The sequence below is a fragment of the Danio rerio genome, chromosome 9 (assembly GCF_052040795.2).
Source record: "Danio rerio strain M-AB ecotype USA chromosome 9, GRCz13ab, whole genome shotgun sequence".
In the NCBI taxonomy this organism is placed as follows: domain Eukaryota; kingdom Metazoa; phylum Chordata; class Actinopteri; order Cypriniformes; family Danionidae; genus Danio; species Danio rerio.
In genome coordinates, this window is record NC_141029.1 from 13,178,107 (window position 1) to 13,196,057 (window position 17,951).

General features: G+C 34.6%; 2 protein-coding genes and 2 long non-coding RNA genes across 4 annotated transcripts in view; 1 reads left to right on the forward strand and 3 right to left on the reverse strand.

Annotated features, from left to right (window-relative positions):
* LOC141376079 (uncharacterized) overlaps positions 1 to 17,951 on the reverse strand; it is a 996,984-nt gene that overhangs the window by 249,486 nt on the left and 729,547 nt on the right. The window lies entirely within an intron of this gene.
* The window catches only part of LOC147842282 (uncharacterized), a 164,318-nt gene that overhangs the window by 119,806 nt on the left and 26,561 nt on the right, over positions 1 to 17,951 (reverse strand). The window lies entirely within an intron of this gene.
* LOC147842284 (uncharacterized) lies at positions 1,302 to 4,186 on the forward strand. Its single transcript, XR_015499237.1, has 3 exons — positions 1,302 to 2,492; positions 2,538 to 2,756; positions 2,813 to 4,186. It is a non-coding gene; the product is annotated as an uncharacterized LOC147842284 (long non-coding RNA).
* LOC147842285 (uncharacterized) lies at positions 8,078 to 10,023 on the reverse strand. The gene is made up of 3 exons (XR_015498979.1): positions 9,964 to 10,023; positions 9,318 to 9,365; positions 8,078 to 8,465 (listed from the first exon to the last, which is right to left on the reverse strand). It is a non-coding gene; the product is annotated as an uncharacterized LOC147842285 (long non-coding RNA).

A 17,951-nucleotide genomic window follows, 5' to 3' on the forward strand; every position in this document is an offset into this window, starting at 1 on the left:
AAATGAGAATAAGTCAGCTGGAGAAAGGAGGGGTCGACCTTAAACAGAGGGATAGGTGGAGCGAATGAAGCACACAGGAGGGAGAGAGAAGCTTTTTCCAGCTCTCATCTCTTGTCTTAAAGGTGTCCTGAGGAATTCCCCAGTGCTGTACATGTGTGTGTCGGGTTGCTCTTGTTGTGAACTGCATCGCTCTTTTCGATCGCTGTGATGAGCACTATACCCCGAGGAGCGCTTGTCAAGGAAATCTCCCTTCAGTCAATCGTTTCCTCACCTGCATCTCAACCCATCAACCCACGTCTTCAGCAACACCCTCATGTGTCTGGCTGGTGGGGAAACAAGAGGATATAGAAATGTTTAGGAGAAAACAGTGTAACATGATTTTAATTTGATAACGACAGTCGTTGGATGTGATTGGCTAACAATTCTGAAAGTGCTGATATAAAACTAACAGCACCAAAACATTTTGCATCTCTTTATTGGACCTCAGTATGCAAGTGAGTTGTGTAATTTTGCCTGAAGCTAGCAGCGGGTATTTTCAAAGTAAGAAATAAGCAACAACGTACCACAACTCGGCACGCAAACTACTACAAACACACCTGCCACCATAATATGAGCCGTATCATAAACACACTGACATTATGTTGTATTTGGTTAATGTTTTTGTTTGAATTGTTTTGTTAAATCTAGTTTCTTTTGCTGTATGATTACTCACTGGTCCACTGATTGCGTTCACCTGTGCCTGTTGTGTAGCCATTCATCGTCATGTGTTTGTATGCCTTGGTTGTTTCCTCCAACCTTAAGCTCCATGCTGGTTCTTTAATCCAACTCTTTAACTTCTGCTCAATCAGCTCCACAAATGGTTTCTATTTAAAGGATTTTGATGGTCCACTTGAGTATTAGTAGACTGTCTGCTTAATATCTGTTAACATGCTCCTTCAACAGATATTTAACTGACTATAAGAAATGTCATGTCAACTTACACAAACCCCAATGTAACAGTCTCCTTATAATCTAATGAGAATTAGTTGGCATGTAGATGTAATGTAACTTAAATTCAACAAACAGACTATCAAAATAAAGCGTGACTGATTTATTATTTTTTCTCTGTAAAAAAGGTTTAATGTCTCTAAATATTTACCGGAAATGTTAATTGTCCAATAAGTTAAGCAAATGTTGACAGAACACTTTTTCCGTTCAACTTCAGTGAATGAATATTATATATATATATATATATATATATATATATATATATATATATATATATATATATATATATATATATATATTTTTTTTTTTTTTTTAGATATCGTAAGTTATACTTTGAAAACAGTTTTTTGTCAAAGTAAGGGACTTTAACAAATGTGATGTCAATACCGGAGGGAAGGGGGGCGTGGAGTAATTTGCTATATAACGAAATGTATGAAAAAATACAAAAAATATGGAAAATAATTAATTTGGAAAAAATGTAATTTAAAATTTGGAAAATTTTATGGAAAATAACAAATTTCTGTTGCTATACACCAAGACTTTGCAATACTCCCCATTCACCAGCCTAAACATCACACATAACAGATTATCGGACTGTGCTGTGGATTATTACTTCTCCATCTGTGGAGTATTACTCCTCTATCTGTGGAGAATTACTTCTACTTATTTTCTCCATCTACACAACATCTTTAGGATCAGTCATCCAGAAACATGGATTCTCCTACCACTACAATGCTGATGATACCCAGCTATGCCTCTCTTTTTACCATGATGATCCCTTGGTTCCGGCTCGCATCTCAGCCTGCCTGTCAGACATTTCACACTGGATGAAAGATCATCATCTTCAGCGTAACCTCACGAAAACGGAAATGTTTAGAGTTTCTGCCAACCCGACTTTACATCACAACTTTTCAATCCAGATGGATGGGGCAACCATTACTGCATCCAAAATTGTGAAAAGCCTTGGAGTAACGACTGATGACCAGCTAAACTTCTCTGACCCCATCTCTAGAACTGCTCGATTGTGCAGATTCGCACTCTACAACATCAGAAAGGTCCGACCCTTCCTATCTGAACATGCAGCCCAACTCCTTGTTCAAGCTCTTGTTCTCTCCTGACTGGACTATTGCAACTCTCTACTAGCCGAGCTCCCAGCTAGCTCTATCAAGCCTCTTCAGATGCTTCAGAACGCAGCAGCACGAATGGTCTTTAATGAACCTAAAAGAGCACATGTCACTCCGCTACTCATCCACTTGCACTGGCTGCCAGTTGCTGCTCGCATCAAATTCAAAGCTCTGATGTTTGCTTACAAAGCGATTTCTGGCTGCGCCCCTTCTTATCTGCTCTCACTTCTGCAGATTTATGTGCCCTCCAGAAACTTGCGTTCTGTGAATGAACGTCACCTCATGGTTCCATCACAAAGAGGGAGGAAATCACTTTCCCGAACTCTCACATTCAATCTGCCCAGTTGGTGAAATGAACTCCCTAACTGCATCAGAACGGCAGTCACTCACTGTCTTCAAAAAACAACTAAAAACTCAACTATTTAGTCTCCACTTTCCTTACTAATATGCAAATCCCTCTCTGACTCCTCCACTAACTAAATAAAAAAAAAAAAAATTACTAATGTTTCGCTTCTTACACTTTCTTTACAAACCTGTAACTTGCCTATAGAACTTATTCATTGTTGCTCTTATAGTTGTGTAAATTGCTTCCTTGTCCTCATTTGTAAGTCGCTTTGGATAAAAGCATCTGCTAAATGACTAAATGTAAATTAGGGGTGCTCAATCCTGTTCCTGGTGATCTACCTTTTTGCAGATTTCAGTTGCTACCCATATTAAACACACCTGCCTGTAATTATCAAGTGGTGTTCAGGTCCTAATTAATTGGTTTAGGTGTGTTTGATATGGGTAGCAACTGAAATCTGCAGGAAGGTAGATCTCCAGGAACAGGATTGAGCACCCCTGATGTAAATGTAATGTAAATGCATTGTTGTAATGTAAATGCAATGTTGTCGACAGCAAATATCGCAAATGTTTTTTTCTTGTAGATTCACTTTGTTAGTAACAAGACAGTAGAAAAAAAAAGTGACTTGGTGAGTAGCACTATCGCCTAACAGCAAAAAGGTTGCTGGTTCAAGTCCCATCTGAAAAGGAAGCCATTCTGTGCAGAGTTTGCATGTTCTTGTGGCGTCTGCGTGGTTCCCTTTGGGTGCTTTGTTTCCTGTCCCATTCCAAAGACATCTAGAGGTGAATTGGATAATAGTGTATACATGTGTTTTCCAGCGATGGGTTGTGACTGAAAGGGCATCCGCTGTGTAAAAAAAACGTGCTAGATATGTTGGTGGTTCATTCCGCTGTGGCGACCCCAGATTAATAAAGGGACTAAGCCGAAAAGAAAATGAATGAATTAATGTATGTATACATGTTGGGCACCACAATGGTGTAGTGGGTAGCACAAGCGCTGCTCAAGCCTGGGATGGGTCAGTTGGTATTTCTGTGTGGAGTTTGCATGTTCTCCTCGTGTTTGCGTGGGTTTCCTCCAGGTGCTCCAGTTTCCCTCACAGTCCAAAGACATTTGGTATAGGTGAATTGAATAAGCTAAATTGGCCGTAGTAAATCTGAGTGTGTGGATGTTTCCCAGTGTTGAGTTGCGGCTGGTAGGGCATCCGCTGCGTAAAACATATGCTAATGGGCCACATTAGGTTCACAGTCTCAATAGCCAGAATTTACTGTCCCAAATATTTGCCAAAAGTGGCCCACATCTGTCTTAAGATAACTGGGCCACATTTGCACCTACACATGAGAGCCACTTTAGGTTTAGACCCAGATTTCCCTTAAATGACTATGCCACTATTTTGCCAACTGTGGCCCACAATTTTCCTTTGGGCCAAATTTATCATTTTTCACACGGACCACATTAGGCTCACATTCAGATTACATTTTGCCATAAGTGCCAAATATTTGCCTTAAATGGCCCATATATGAAATTGAAATAAATGGAACCTCGTATGATTACAGTTAAAACAACTGAAGTCACATAAAATGTTTTTGGTTATTTTTGTTATTGGGATTCGGCCTTTCAATTAATTAACACAATAATCTAAAGATTTAATCAAGAACCCAAAGAAAAAAAACAAAAAAACATTTAAACTGAACAAAATAGAGAAAAAACATAACACCTACATCAAAGCATGAACACTTTCTGCCCTTTCCATCCGCTTCATATTTTGTCTTCTTATTCTTCATCAAAGCAGCTCAGACTTATCAGCAAATCTTTCACGGATTCTGAAAGTGCGAACTAAAGAGCCTGTGGTTAAATGTCAACTTCAAAAAAACATGAAGAACTAAATATATATATATAATAAATAGGGGCGTCACAGTGGTGCAGTGGGTAGTACAATCACCTTACAGTAAGAAGGTCACTGGTTTGAGCCCCGGCTGGGTCAGCTGGCATTTCTGAGTGGAGTTTGCAAGTTCTCCCAATGTTCGCATGGGTTTCCTCTGGATGCTCCAGTTCCCCCCATAGTCCAAAGACATGTGGTATAGGTGAATTGAATAAGCTGAAGTGGCCGTAGTGTATGTGTGTATGGGTGTTTCCAAGTGTTGGGTTGCAGCTGGAAGGGCATCTGCTGCGTAAAACATATGCTGGATAAGTTGGTGGTTCATTTTGCTGTGGCGACCCCTGATTAATAAGGGGACTAAGCCAAAAAAAAAAAAAATGAATGAAAGATATATAAGGAAACTAATGCTTGATACTGAAGACAAACTAAGTCAAGCAAACCTCACAGGTTTTTCTGTGCTGTGTTAGAGATAATCTACAAATAAGTATAAATCATAGAGTACAACATTTCAGGGTTGACATTTATCTGTTCTCTGTGTTGATGCTGGCTGCAAAACTCCTCACTGGTTTCATGCTGTGATGCCAAAGATAACTCGTGTGTAATCCAGCATAATGGATACAACGCTGCCGTGTAAACAAATGCCAAATAGTGTTCATTCACAGCTGTTAAACCTTGACTACTTCCTGACCGAAGCGTAAAACAGAATATATCATTAAACAGCAGCAGTATTGAAACTCATTTTGCTCTTTTCTATGATGGTAGCAGCTCTTATGTTTCTGTTTTTGTTTTATTATCGGCTTGAGAAAGAATCCTGGCATGTTTGGGCAGGTGAATAACCATCAGTACATGTGAAAAATGACAGCTACTGTTTGCGTATATACTGTAGGTCTCTGTTGAGCAGAATACCCGACAAATAGGACATGCAACAATATAATAATAATAATAATAAAACAGCATCTTATTCTTGTTTTGTCAATGAAAATTTAAAGTCTAGTCTAATTAATGAATCAAGATGAAATAAAGAGACAGAAATACAATTTAACATTTTTGTGCATAGATACAAACAATTTTAATGAATTACAATGCTATGTTAAATACGTGTATTCATTTAACCATGTCTAAATAATGTCTGAATGCCTGACAAAATAAGTGCTCAAAAGCTAAAAAAAATAGGTAACAATTTATAATAATGGTTAAGGATGAATAATCTTGTAAAGCATTAATTAATCATAATACAACATTTCACATGCAAAAAAAAAAAAAAAAAAAAAGAAATAAAGAAAAAAGAAATAAAAAAAGTATTATTAAAATCTAAAGTTGTGCTTGTTTATATTAGTTAATGCACTCTGGGTTAATATGAACGTTATTTAACTTACTGTTAATTGCTAACCAACATTAACAAACATGTATTTATGCCATAATAAATGTATTACTAATCGTTTGTTCATGTTAGTGAATAAATTAATTAACATTAACTAATGAACTATTAAGTGTTATCAAAAAATTATTTACACTCTCTTTTCTCCATTTCTTGTTGTCTGTTCCAAACAAACATGAACCCTTGTGTGCTTTTGGGGATGTTTTTTTCCACTCTGGGGTAATTTTGAGTCTTGATTTGGCCATAACTTTCTCTGTGTTTTAGTTATGGTTTTTGATGACATATCTTATTTTGACACATATTTTAAGAAAATGCTTTGAATTAAAATAATAAAAAAAACTTAATATTACACTCTAGGCAAATTTACTACTCTATTGTTATGTAAAGGATGAAAACATTAACTGAATTAAACTGCTGTAAAAAAAAAAAAAAATATATATATATATATATATATATATATATATTTTTTTTTTTTTTTTTTTTTTTTTTAGCATAAATCTGTTAATCAACCTCAGTCCTGATAAAAAGTTATTAAATAGTTTAGAAAGTCACAGCATGTTATCATAAATGATGTCCCTGATTTGGTTAAACACACGCACTCACAATCGCATGCACACACACACAAAAAGTAATTGTGGACTAAATTTTTTACCCTTTAATCAAGGTCTTGGACATGAGAATTGCTTTTGATGCTTTGTTTTTGTTTGATTTTCATTTTTTTGGTGGCTGTTTTTGCCCCATTGTTTTTCGTTATAACCACATTTTTTATTATAAAACCATGACAGCATATAATCATGCATTTTTAATTATTAGTGGTTTCCCTTTTGGTAAGAGGTAAAATTAGTAGTTTTTACTGTTGATCAACAGTTGGCACTATTAACCCTTTAGATAGGCCTGTGCAAAAACAAAAAAAACTTTTTTGTGGATTTTAGATGGAATATAACAGTAAATTAAATGTTGTGTATGCGTGTCTGTGAGTATGTGAGTGATCTTTATACACTTATCTTGATATGTGTCTGAGAAAATCAAAATATGCATCTCAGCTCTCAGGACTAAATGGAGTAAATAAAAATATAATAATTGTATTTATATAAAAGTTTTTTACTTTTATAGGACAGTAGAGATTTGAGACAGGAAAGCATTGGGAGCAGAGAGAGGGGAAGGATCGGCAAAGGACATTGAGTCGGGAATCGACCTTGGGTTGCCGTGAGCATGTCTGTGCTAAAGAGCAATTGCCAACCTACATCACACATGATGTCACACGGGTCTTCGGTTGCAAAAAAAGACTGGTTGCAATAGTAAATGTGTTGTGTTGTACGGTAGGATAACAAATTTGAAAGTCCAAAAATAGAAAACTTAACTTTTACCATACACCACACTGCTTTAATGCCAACTGCAGACATCTTTGGCTAAAAGAGAGCTGAATGAAGTGACGACCTAATTAAAAATGCTGGACTCTGCCGTTCTCATTTCATATCAGGTAAGTTCATGCTATGCTGAATCATACACATCGCTCGTTTTTGATTGCAGAAATGATTTCAACAAAAACAGTTACATATAATTAATTGAACGGCGGACACTGAATGCTAAAAATGAAATGTTATTAAGGTAAAGTTGGTATTATATTCACACATTTATTCAGTGACAACTTGTGACACTCCCTATATTGTTTACCACGGCACTTTGAATATTTGATCTGAAATAACCTGCAAGTGTGACTTGAAAATAATATTAACACTGTTTATTTGATTGTGAACAATGTTGTACTTTGATAGTCATTGGCTGCTAATATGATTTCGCTATTTAGAGTTTGCAAATAATACTTTTATGAATTTATATTATTTAGGAGAAAGTCAGAATGCGCAAATATAAAACCAACTTTACCTGTATGTGTAAGTTCACATACACTGTAAAAAATGTTACTTAGATCTAACTTATAAAAAGTGAGGCAAGTGGTTGCATCGGACGTTTTAGGTTGATTCAACTTCCAGCCTTTTTTAAGTATTTTAAACACTAAAACATTGCTTAAAACAAATGCAATAAAATTAAGTTGAGCCAACTAATATTTCTAAAATTACTCAAATCAGATAAACTTACTTTTTTTGTTAAACTTAACTTACTTATACATTGCTATATGTTGACTGTACTCATTTTAATTAAGTATTATGAACTTAATGATCTAAAAAAAAATTACCCATGCATATGTCATTTAAAACAAATTTAATTGACTTCTGGCTGTAACCTCAGAAAATAAATCTTCGTTTCTATATTGTAAGCACAATATACACTAGTAAAAACAGATAAACAGACTTTCCTGTCAATAACAATTAAATAAGAATGGGAAGATGAATTAAAGACCATAACATGTATTCAATATCAATCGGTGTTCCTTTTAATAGTGACTACAAAATAGGCCATTAATGTGGCTACACATACACAATACATAAATAAAAACATTAATAAAACCAGATCCTATTGAGAAATCATCCAAGGCAACTCAGTGAGGAGATTTGCATATTTTGATGAAGATTTAGGATGCATAATGTCCAGTCCCACAAAGAGTCTCTAATATATCTCAAATGTATACAGTTTTGATGGATACTTGAAGTCGAGGACATCGGTAAGTCCAAACAGGAGCCATCATGCATTTGACAGGTTTGGCAAACCTCTGACAGTCCTATGATAATCCAAACTGTGTTGGGCTGATGGCAAATTTTTCCCGTGGGCAGCCGCATGCACCTCTGATTCCTCACAACTCTATTGGTAGAGACAAAAAGAAACAGGAGTTCAGGTGGTTGATACCAAACAACATTAAATAGCTAAATACTAAATAGAAAAAAACTACAAGTGAAGTTACAAAAGTGCAGTGAGAATGATGCATGGATGAAACACCTTAGTTTATCAGTTAAAAATTACCTTAGTTAAAATTACCTAACTTCTATTTAAAAAATAAAAAAAGGTTATAGAGGTTGTGTAATTACATTATTCCAGATGTTTTTAGTTATCAAATTTTAAAGAAAACTGTGATTTTACTCAGTGTAACAGTGCATGTCATTGTGGTTTCCTGTCAATCAAAGAATTGTTAAAATTTAGGTATTACATTTTTTGTTTATTTTGGCAACTTGTAAAGCATAAGAATGTGTATTTAATTTAGATATTAAAACTGTTTGAAAATGGCTATATGAAAATTATAGAATACAAATTTTATAATTTAATTGTCATCTTCATTTTGCACCAAACTTTGCACGTCATAATACAAATTTTATTAAATAAATAAATAAATACATTGCCATTTTACACATTACATTAAGGTTTACATTAATTTTTTGCTAAAGCTACATTTATTTAACTTTTTCTTCAAATTTAATGTCACTGGCAAATGACAGTTCAGTGATTCAGTGTTATCAGTTAGCTTTATTGAAAGACACAGATAATAAGAAACTGCATTAGGATATTTTTATACTGTTTGTACTGTTGCACACATAAAAAAAATCTTCAGATATCAAATGTAAGTTAATTCTATGGAGCCCACTATTGTTTGCAATTTTACCAATGTTTTACTTACCTGCAAATAATTATAGCTGTAATTGTATCTAATATTTTTCTTACCTGGATGTGAAGTTTGAAGATCCACAGGTAACAAAATCACTTTGGTATCTAAAGACCAAGAACATGCATTTTAGAATAAGGTGCATACAATTTAAATGGTTCTGTAAACATCAGTAGTAAATGTAATTTAAGTTAAAATAAATTGTAAATCTGTAATTTATTCACTATGCAGCATTAAAAAACTTATGGACTAAATCTCTAAAACACAAACTTTAAGTTATACTTTCTCTTACGTTAAACACAAACTACTTAACTGTTGCATACGTTTCTGCATTTAGTATCCACCCTTAATGTGCTGCTATAACTTAGGTGAGCTAACTTTAGCTAAGTTAGCGCTAACAAACTAAACCCCCACACCCCGACCGCCCACCAGTGACCTTGTTAATCGGTTCTGCAACGTTAGTTATACCTACTAAGTGTTTTAAAACTACTTTCACTATTTTTTCTCAATAATATCACTTATAATCGTTAGCATAAACTAGCGTTGGTTATCGTTAGCCAACTTAGCTTTCCATGTGAGAGCAGTCTAACTGTTAACATACTTGAGGCTACAGTACAATTTACAAAGCTAAAACCTCACCTGCCTAGCGAAGACAGCAGTTTTGCATGACTTTACAATTATCATTCGGCTAAATTTGCAACTTACCGTGTTAATCAGATCCGCTGCTGGGAGCAGTTAATGTCGACCATTGCAGAAGCTGCGTCTGCCTGCTAAATCCCGGGCAATGAAAAAGGAGTCGAACCAAACTATTAAAATCACGTTTTATGAACACCTGCCCACATCGACAGCTGCTCTAATAAATTGTCTGTGTCAACTCACTTTTATAACATTTATTCTACACAATAACCACGTACAAAAATCTACTCAAATAAATTGCATTAGTTTTATTCAAAATATACAGTTTTATAAAAACTGATATATTTTAAGTAAAGAGGAAGCAAATTTTATTTTTTTTGGTATAAAACAAATAAAATTAACTAGATTGCAATTATTTAAAGTAGATAGAACCAACTTTGTGAGTGTAGCACTTTTTACAGTGTAAGTTACCCTGCCGTGAGTTCAGGTGTAGTTCGCTGTCAGAATGCAGTCGTTTTGCTTGTTGATTATTACCCAGGCCTTGTACAGTTCCGTCTTCATTCCTTGTCTTTGGCTAGGCAGAACCTCGGTTTTTAGCACTACATAGTGTTGAATCTGGTAATCATGGAACATTATTTCTTGCACATGACCACACAGAACAATATTGTTGGCATCCAAAGACTTGCCTTTATCTTAATTCTTGTAAAATCACTTGGAGTTTCAATGAGATTGTATATTTTGGGCTGGATGCTTGGTCATTTCGTCTTATCCAATATCTATTGGAAGGGTGCTATCGCAAATGGACTTGTCAGACGAACGACGCTCACTTTAATGTTAATTTAGCTAATTAACTGTGCTTATCAAGCTGTTATAATACACTGTAAGCATTATGTAAATAATATATATATATATATATATATATATATATATATATATATATATATATATATATATATATATATATATATATATATATATATAATATGTAATCAATAAATCTTATTTCTAGGACAACATCAAACTCTGTACCGCATCGCATGTCATTCCCTCACAGTAAATGCTAGCGCTCCCGTTTTTTTTCCTGCCACCTCCCTGCGCGCGAATCCTGAAGATTTACAAAAATGGTAATTGGTCTATATGTCGGCGCACAGTACCACTAATCTATTGGCGCCGACAATCTAAGGCTTTGAGAAAAGGTTAAAAAATGTAGTCCACAATTACTTCTAATATTGAAAATACATAATTTTACATAAATCAGTGACGTCATTAATAAATTTGCCAATTAGTGAGTTAAAATCCTGTAATTTTCTTGACAATTTAGCAGTTTTGATCAGGACTGAGGTTGACAAACAGATTAATGCAAAATATTTGAAAAATAAAATATTAATCTGATGCATTTTTACAGCAGTTTAATTCAGTGGATGTTTTCATCCCGAATATAACAAAAAGCTAGTAAATTTGAAAAGTGCACAAAGGTTAAGTAACAAAACAGCCTTATCTTCATTTAAGCAATATGGCAACACTTGCATGTAAATAACAATGAGCAGTACATTTGTTAATGTGTTCAAGTTTTTGCTAACCTTTAATATTAAAAGTTATTTTAGGGTCAATAGAATAGATTAACAGACACGAATTTGGGTCTTATTAATGTAGTAGTAAGTGTTAAAATGAACAGTATAGATTAATAGATTCTTGACATGTATTTCTCATCATTGGTCCATCATAACAAATGCAACCTTAACTTATAGTTTAAAATGAGATGAAATAAAATACTCCACCATACTTTATTGCATAGTGACAAAAACTATTAAACGCAAACAGTGCATTCACCATTTAGCCTGAGGGCTGTGTGAGGTCAGCTACCTGCGCTATTTCACTCTAATACATTGTAAAGGGGCAGCTAATAGTTGGGCGGCTGCACTGACACTGGCAGTAAGCCTGTAATCAGTACGGGAAGCAGCCCCAGTCATTACTGAAGGACAGCTCTCTTGCCTCAACCAGTACATCTCACCTAGTCATTAAAGCCCTCCAACTGACCAGCCGACCTCACAAAACACCGCCACGAGCTCCTCACGCAACTACCCAAACCTGACCTTATGACTTCATCATGATGCCACACGCTTATTAGTTAAGTGCAGAGTGGATCTAATGACAGCAGAGAGAAAGGCATTTATATTGATATACATGTTATTCTTTCTTTGAAGTCCGATGTCAATAGTCCTGTCAAAGTATTTTCCAATCTACCAATTCTTAAGGCATAGTTCAGCCAAAAGGGAAAATGTGTTGTTCATTTACTTAACCTTAGGTCATCCAACATGTAGGTGACTTACTTTCTTCTGTAGAGTATTAAAATAAACTCTAAATTGAGGTTCCTGGTGATTTATGAAATGGCCATGGCTAACTTCACATACAATAAAAAAAATAAATAAAAAAAAACAGATACAGTTAAAACAAAATAAATACTCATGGCTGCTGAGAATATATTGAGGCTTTAAGAAGCAAAATAATTAGTCTGTGCAAAAAAATGAACTTAATTATCAAATTTGTTACCTCTAAATCACAGCCTTGGCATACAGTGTGGAGTTTAAAACACTTTTACATCATCCCTATATTTGATATGCATCAGGAAGCTTCCATCTTCATCAGAAAGTCCATTTTCACTTCATTAGACCTCAACGTGTCATCTGTTTTGCCCTGATAAGTGTTTTGGATCATCAAATTGATGGTTATTATTGACTTGCATTTTTTAAATAACAAGAACCAAAACTCTTTTTGAACATTCTTAAAGTCACCTATATGCTATATGGCCTGAGGGTGAGTAAATTAATTTGAATAGATAATGTATGTTTTGGCACAAGTTGTGTCCTGTATCTCACACACATTCCCATGTATCCAGTGTACAGATGGAGGGAAAACGTATCAGATATGCAACATCTCTGTCAGTGTCTGCATTGTGTGATCAGCTCTTTTGTTATGCTGAGCTTAAATGTGTCATCTGATCCAAAGAGCCACCAACAATCACAAACTACCAACACTGTGGCCCAGGAGAGCTATCTGTGAACTAGTCTTAAAAATAAATGTTCAAATGTGGTTTTATATGTTTACAAGCACAAATAATATTTTTTTTACTTTAGTATATATATATATATATATATATATATATATATATATATATATATATATATATATATATATATATATATATATATATATATATATACATATATACACACAGTACCAAATATACATACACATACATACAGTTGAAGTCAGAATTATTAGCCCCCCTTTGTTAAATATTTCCCAAGTTATGTTTCACAGAGCAAGGACATTTTCACAGTATGTCTGATAATATTTTTTCTTCAGGAGAAAATTTTTTATGTTTAATTTTGGCTGTAATAAAAGCAGATTGGGCAAGGCAGTTGCGCAGTAGGTATTGCTGTCGCCTCACAGCAAGAAGATTGCTGGGTTGGTGGTTCGAACCTCGGCTCAGTTGATGTTTCTGTGTGGAGTTTGCATGTTCTCCCTGCCTTCGCGTGGGTTTCCTCCGGCTGCTCCGGTTTCCCCCACAGTCCAAAGACATGAGGTACAGGTGAATTGGGTGGGCTAAATTGTCCGTGTGTTTGTGAATATGTGTGTGGATGTTTCCCAGAGATAGGTTGCAGCTGGAAGGGCATCCGCTGCGTAAAAACTTGCTGGATAAGTTGGCGGTTCATTCCGCTGTGGCGACCCCGGATTAATAAAGGAACTAAGCCGACAAGAAAATGAATGAATGAATAAAAGCAAATTTACATTTTTTAAAAACCATTTTAAGGACACAATTAATAGCCCATTTAAGCTGTAATTTTATTCAATAGTCTACAAAACAAACCATCGTTATACAATAATAATTACCCTAACCTGCCTAGTTAACCAAATTAACCTAGTTAAGTCTTTAAATGTCACTTTGAGCTGTATAAAAGTGTATTGAAAATGATCTAGTAAAATATTATCATGGCGAAGATAAAATAAATCAGTTATTAGAAATTAGTTATTAAAATTATTATGTTTAGAAATGTGCTGAAAATATTCTCTCCGATAAACAGAAATTTAATAAAAATAAATAAATTAAAATAAATGGGGGGCAAATAATTTTGACATCAACTGTGTGTGTGTGTGTGTGTATATATATATATATTGCACTTTAAACATCAATCTGATCTGAAGTACAAAAATAATTCTGTAATTCACTTTTAAGAGAGTTAAGAAACAGTGGATTTTGCAGCTTTGCAGATATTTATTATGCACAAACAACTACATTATGAAGTTAAAAGTGTAAAAAGCATAATATAATAATATAAAAAGCATAATCATAATAGGTCATTTTTGTAATGTACAATTCTCATTTTTAATAAAGAAATAACTAGGATTTTTGCCTCAAACTCCCAATTTATGTTTATTAATCAGGTTTAGGTATTGATATGGATTGTGGAAGTAGAATAAGATCATACATAATATGTGCTTTATAACATTTATAAGTAAACATCATAGCACGTGTAGTTATGTTTTTAAAGTTTAGGTGTAAATCGCTGTCATGCAAGAATCAATTACATTTGTACACTTTTACAGATAATGGTTCTTTGTGATCACATTGTGAAGTTTTACAAACTAATTTCGAGAGGAATACGTGAAATGATCGAATGCTGATTCTTATCGCTAATCATTAGCTAGCCAATCAGATCATTCTAAAACTACTAGAAATATCCTGCCTAAACTTCATTCTCAAACTTCGTTTTTGGAACCAGGAAGGAACGTTGGCCTTAATCTATCTCCGAGCTCAGGGTTCTCTCCCGGGACAGCATCCCAAACCTGCTATTATAGTCAAGCATTATCTAAGTATGAACTCTCGAAACACAAAAAAAAACTGAAACTGCACATCAAAATAACACATTGTCAATATTTTTGAAACCACCCAAAATTTCACAAATCTTGTTTTTAGGGAAGTCCATGTCTTGTAAGCTCATGTTTGCAATAGATGCAGACTTCAATTTGCAAGCTGAGACTATATCTTGCAATGCCAGACACAATGCGCTCAATGTAGCTAATAACTTTTCTGTGGGATTAGGGGTGTGCATAAAAAAGCATTGCAAGTAGCTCCTCTTGCAACTGCACCGGGTCTACATCCAGACCTCTAGCTCTGCCATAGTTTGCACCCTAGGAATTGATAAACCCTGACAAAATCACCATTAAAGTTGTCCAAATTCCATTCTTAGAAGTGCATATAATTAATCAAAATGAAGTTTGATATATTAATGTAAGGTAATTAATCTTAAAATTAAATTATAATTAATAATTAAAATCTTAATGGAACATTTAAAATCCTTTTTTGGCATAAACGTCTTAAGTGCTAATTTATAAAAATGTAAATTTGTTGTGCTGGTAGAGAATTGTCTTATGAAGGTTGTTTTACTATCAATCAGGAGTATTGTAATGTTTACTAGGTACACCAGAGTTTGAAAATTCTCATAAGTAAGTTAAATTCTCTTAGTTAATGTGTTAAATTTTCACACTAGAGTCAAGAAACAATCCACTCCCAGTAGTGTAGACCAAATCAACTCAAACCCATCTGATCTGCTCTACTTCCACTTAAGTCAAAGATCAAAACCCATTCAGACCCTGACCTACATCAGGACAATACAAAGCCTCCACATCATTCCATGCACTACAGTTATGCCATCGATGCTATCTGCCACCCCAGTGCCAGGGCTCTGCCAGTATGTTTGATTTATAGACCAGGGCCATCTGATAGCTTTCTGTGTCAGAGCTAGCAGGCCAGATAATGTGTCCCACACAGGAAATACTTTATCAGACTCAGTGCTTTCCTGATCCACGGCTCTTCACATCTCAAGGGCCCGTCAGCACATGGTGGGCAGCCAAAGAGTTACAGTAGCAGATAAACACCAGCGGCTCTGTGATGCTCTATCATAACCCTGAGGTGTTTTAGGCTGAATGTGAGGGGCAGGGGGAAATTGATTAGTTGATATTATCATCTGGATGATAAATGAGTATAACGAGGTGTTGTATAATGCTGAATCAGGCCAGTTGTTGCGCATCCACAGAGACATTTTGTTCAGGAGGAGAATGTGAATCAATTTTGTAATTCCATCAATGGCATAGTTCACCAAATGTATGAACATTTCTTCAATTTGGCTAAACTTTTTTGAATTTCTTTCTTGTTCAACATAAAACAATATTGTGAAGACTGTTGGAAGCCAGGAGATATTGACAATCAGAAGGAACAAAAATACAATGGAAGTGAATGGTTACTGCTTTCCAGCATTCTTCATTTGTGTTTAACAGAAAAAAGAAAAACTTGAACAGGTTTGGAAGAAGTGGAGGATGAGAAAATGATCACTGGATTTTAATTTCATTTTCATATTTTTAACTTGTATGAACATGAAACAATATTTCCCATAATATACACAAGAGAGACTGTTTGGGATGAACAAAATAATTCTAATTCTAATTTCCAAGACTACACTACACTACACAAAAGTCTTGTCACCTATTTAAGTTTAAGGAAAATCAAATAATAACTTGACTTCGAGTTGATCATTTGGTTGCGGAAGTGGCTTATATGAAAGGCAAAGGCCTCTAGATTACGCCCAAATATAATGTGATCACTCTTTTATTTTTATTGATTTAATTAGTGCAGTAAGTTCTGACTTTGCTTAGACAAGTCTTGTCACTTAACATAAATAACGTACAGTATGGAATATAAAGTCATGGTGCATTGAAAAAAAAAAAAAATATATATATATATATATATATATATATATATATATATATATATATATATATATATATTTATATATATATATATATATATATATATATTGTGTATGACTCCCATGGGCGTGGAGGACTGCATCTATACATCTCTGCCATGACTCAAATACCTTATTAATAAAGTCATCTGGAATGGCAAAGAAAGCCTTAGCTTAGTTCTTAGCTAATAGGAATCATCTTTAATGCCTCCTCCTCCATCTTACCCCAGACATGCTCAATGTTCATGTCTGGTGAAAGGGCTGGCCAATCCTGGAGCACCTTGACCTTCTTTGCTTTTAGGAACTTTGATGTGAAGGCTAAAGTTTGAGAAGGAGCGCTATCCTGCTGAAGAATTTGCCCTCTCCTGTGTTTTCTAATGTAATGGGCAGCACCAAACTTGACTGATTTCTGTGAGACTCTTGGGTCCATGTGGGTTCCAATAAGTCTTCTGCAGTATTTGTGATGATTGGGATGAAGTTCAACAGATGATTCATCAGAAAAATCTGCCTTCTGCCCCGTTTCTAAATGATCAAGTTATTATTTGTTGCTGTTACAATTGTTCAACATCAAGATTTTGTCAGGTAGTGTATATGAGAGAGGACCACTTAGGTGAGAGTTTAGTTACATTGCTATGGAAGTCAGTAAAGGACAAAAGTCTTTAAAAAAATGCATGGAATTTGACAATGTAAATACATAATTTGACATGTTAAGGTGACACATAGTTTGGTAGTGTCATGGTAACAGTTTTTTGGAAAGCTATGTAATGCTGGATTTGTAGTAGATGGCAGTAAAACATGATTATGTGTACACAGATGTTTGTATACATATATGCCAAAATAACACCACATAAATAAGTATATAAAGTACAGAATAGAGAAATTTCACTTGCAGTTGTGCACTGGACACATTGTCCATACTGACAGGTGCAAATAATGTTTTGTTTAAAGACACAGATTGTCATTTTCACCCCTAGAGGGTGCATATTCACAACAAACAAAGGTGTAGGAGTGTGAAATCATGGAAATCTTGTTTATGGATGAGCAAAAGTATTCAAAACTTATTATCATGGTAGAATAAGGAAGAGTATAGTTTACTGCACATTGAATGCAAACTTTTCGTCCTTAATTTTTGCATGTTAAAAATAAATTTCACCTCACATTGTGAATCTTATTGACACACTGCCTCCAAAACTTTAACCATTTCTAAAAAAATTCAAACCAGGTTTGATTTTTTCCGCTTTTCACATCCGA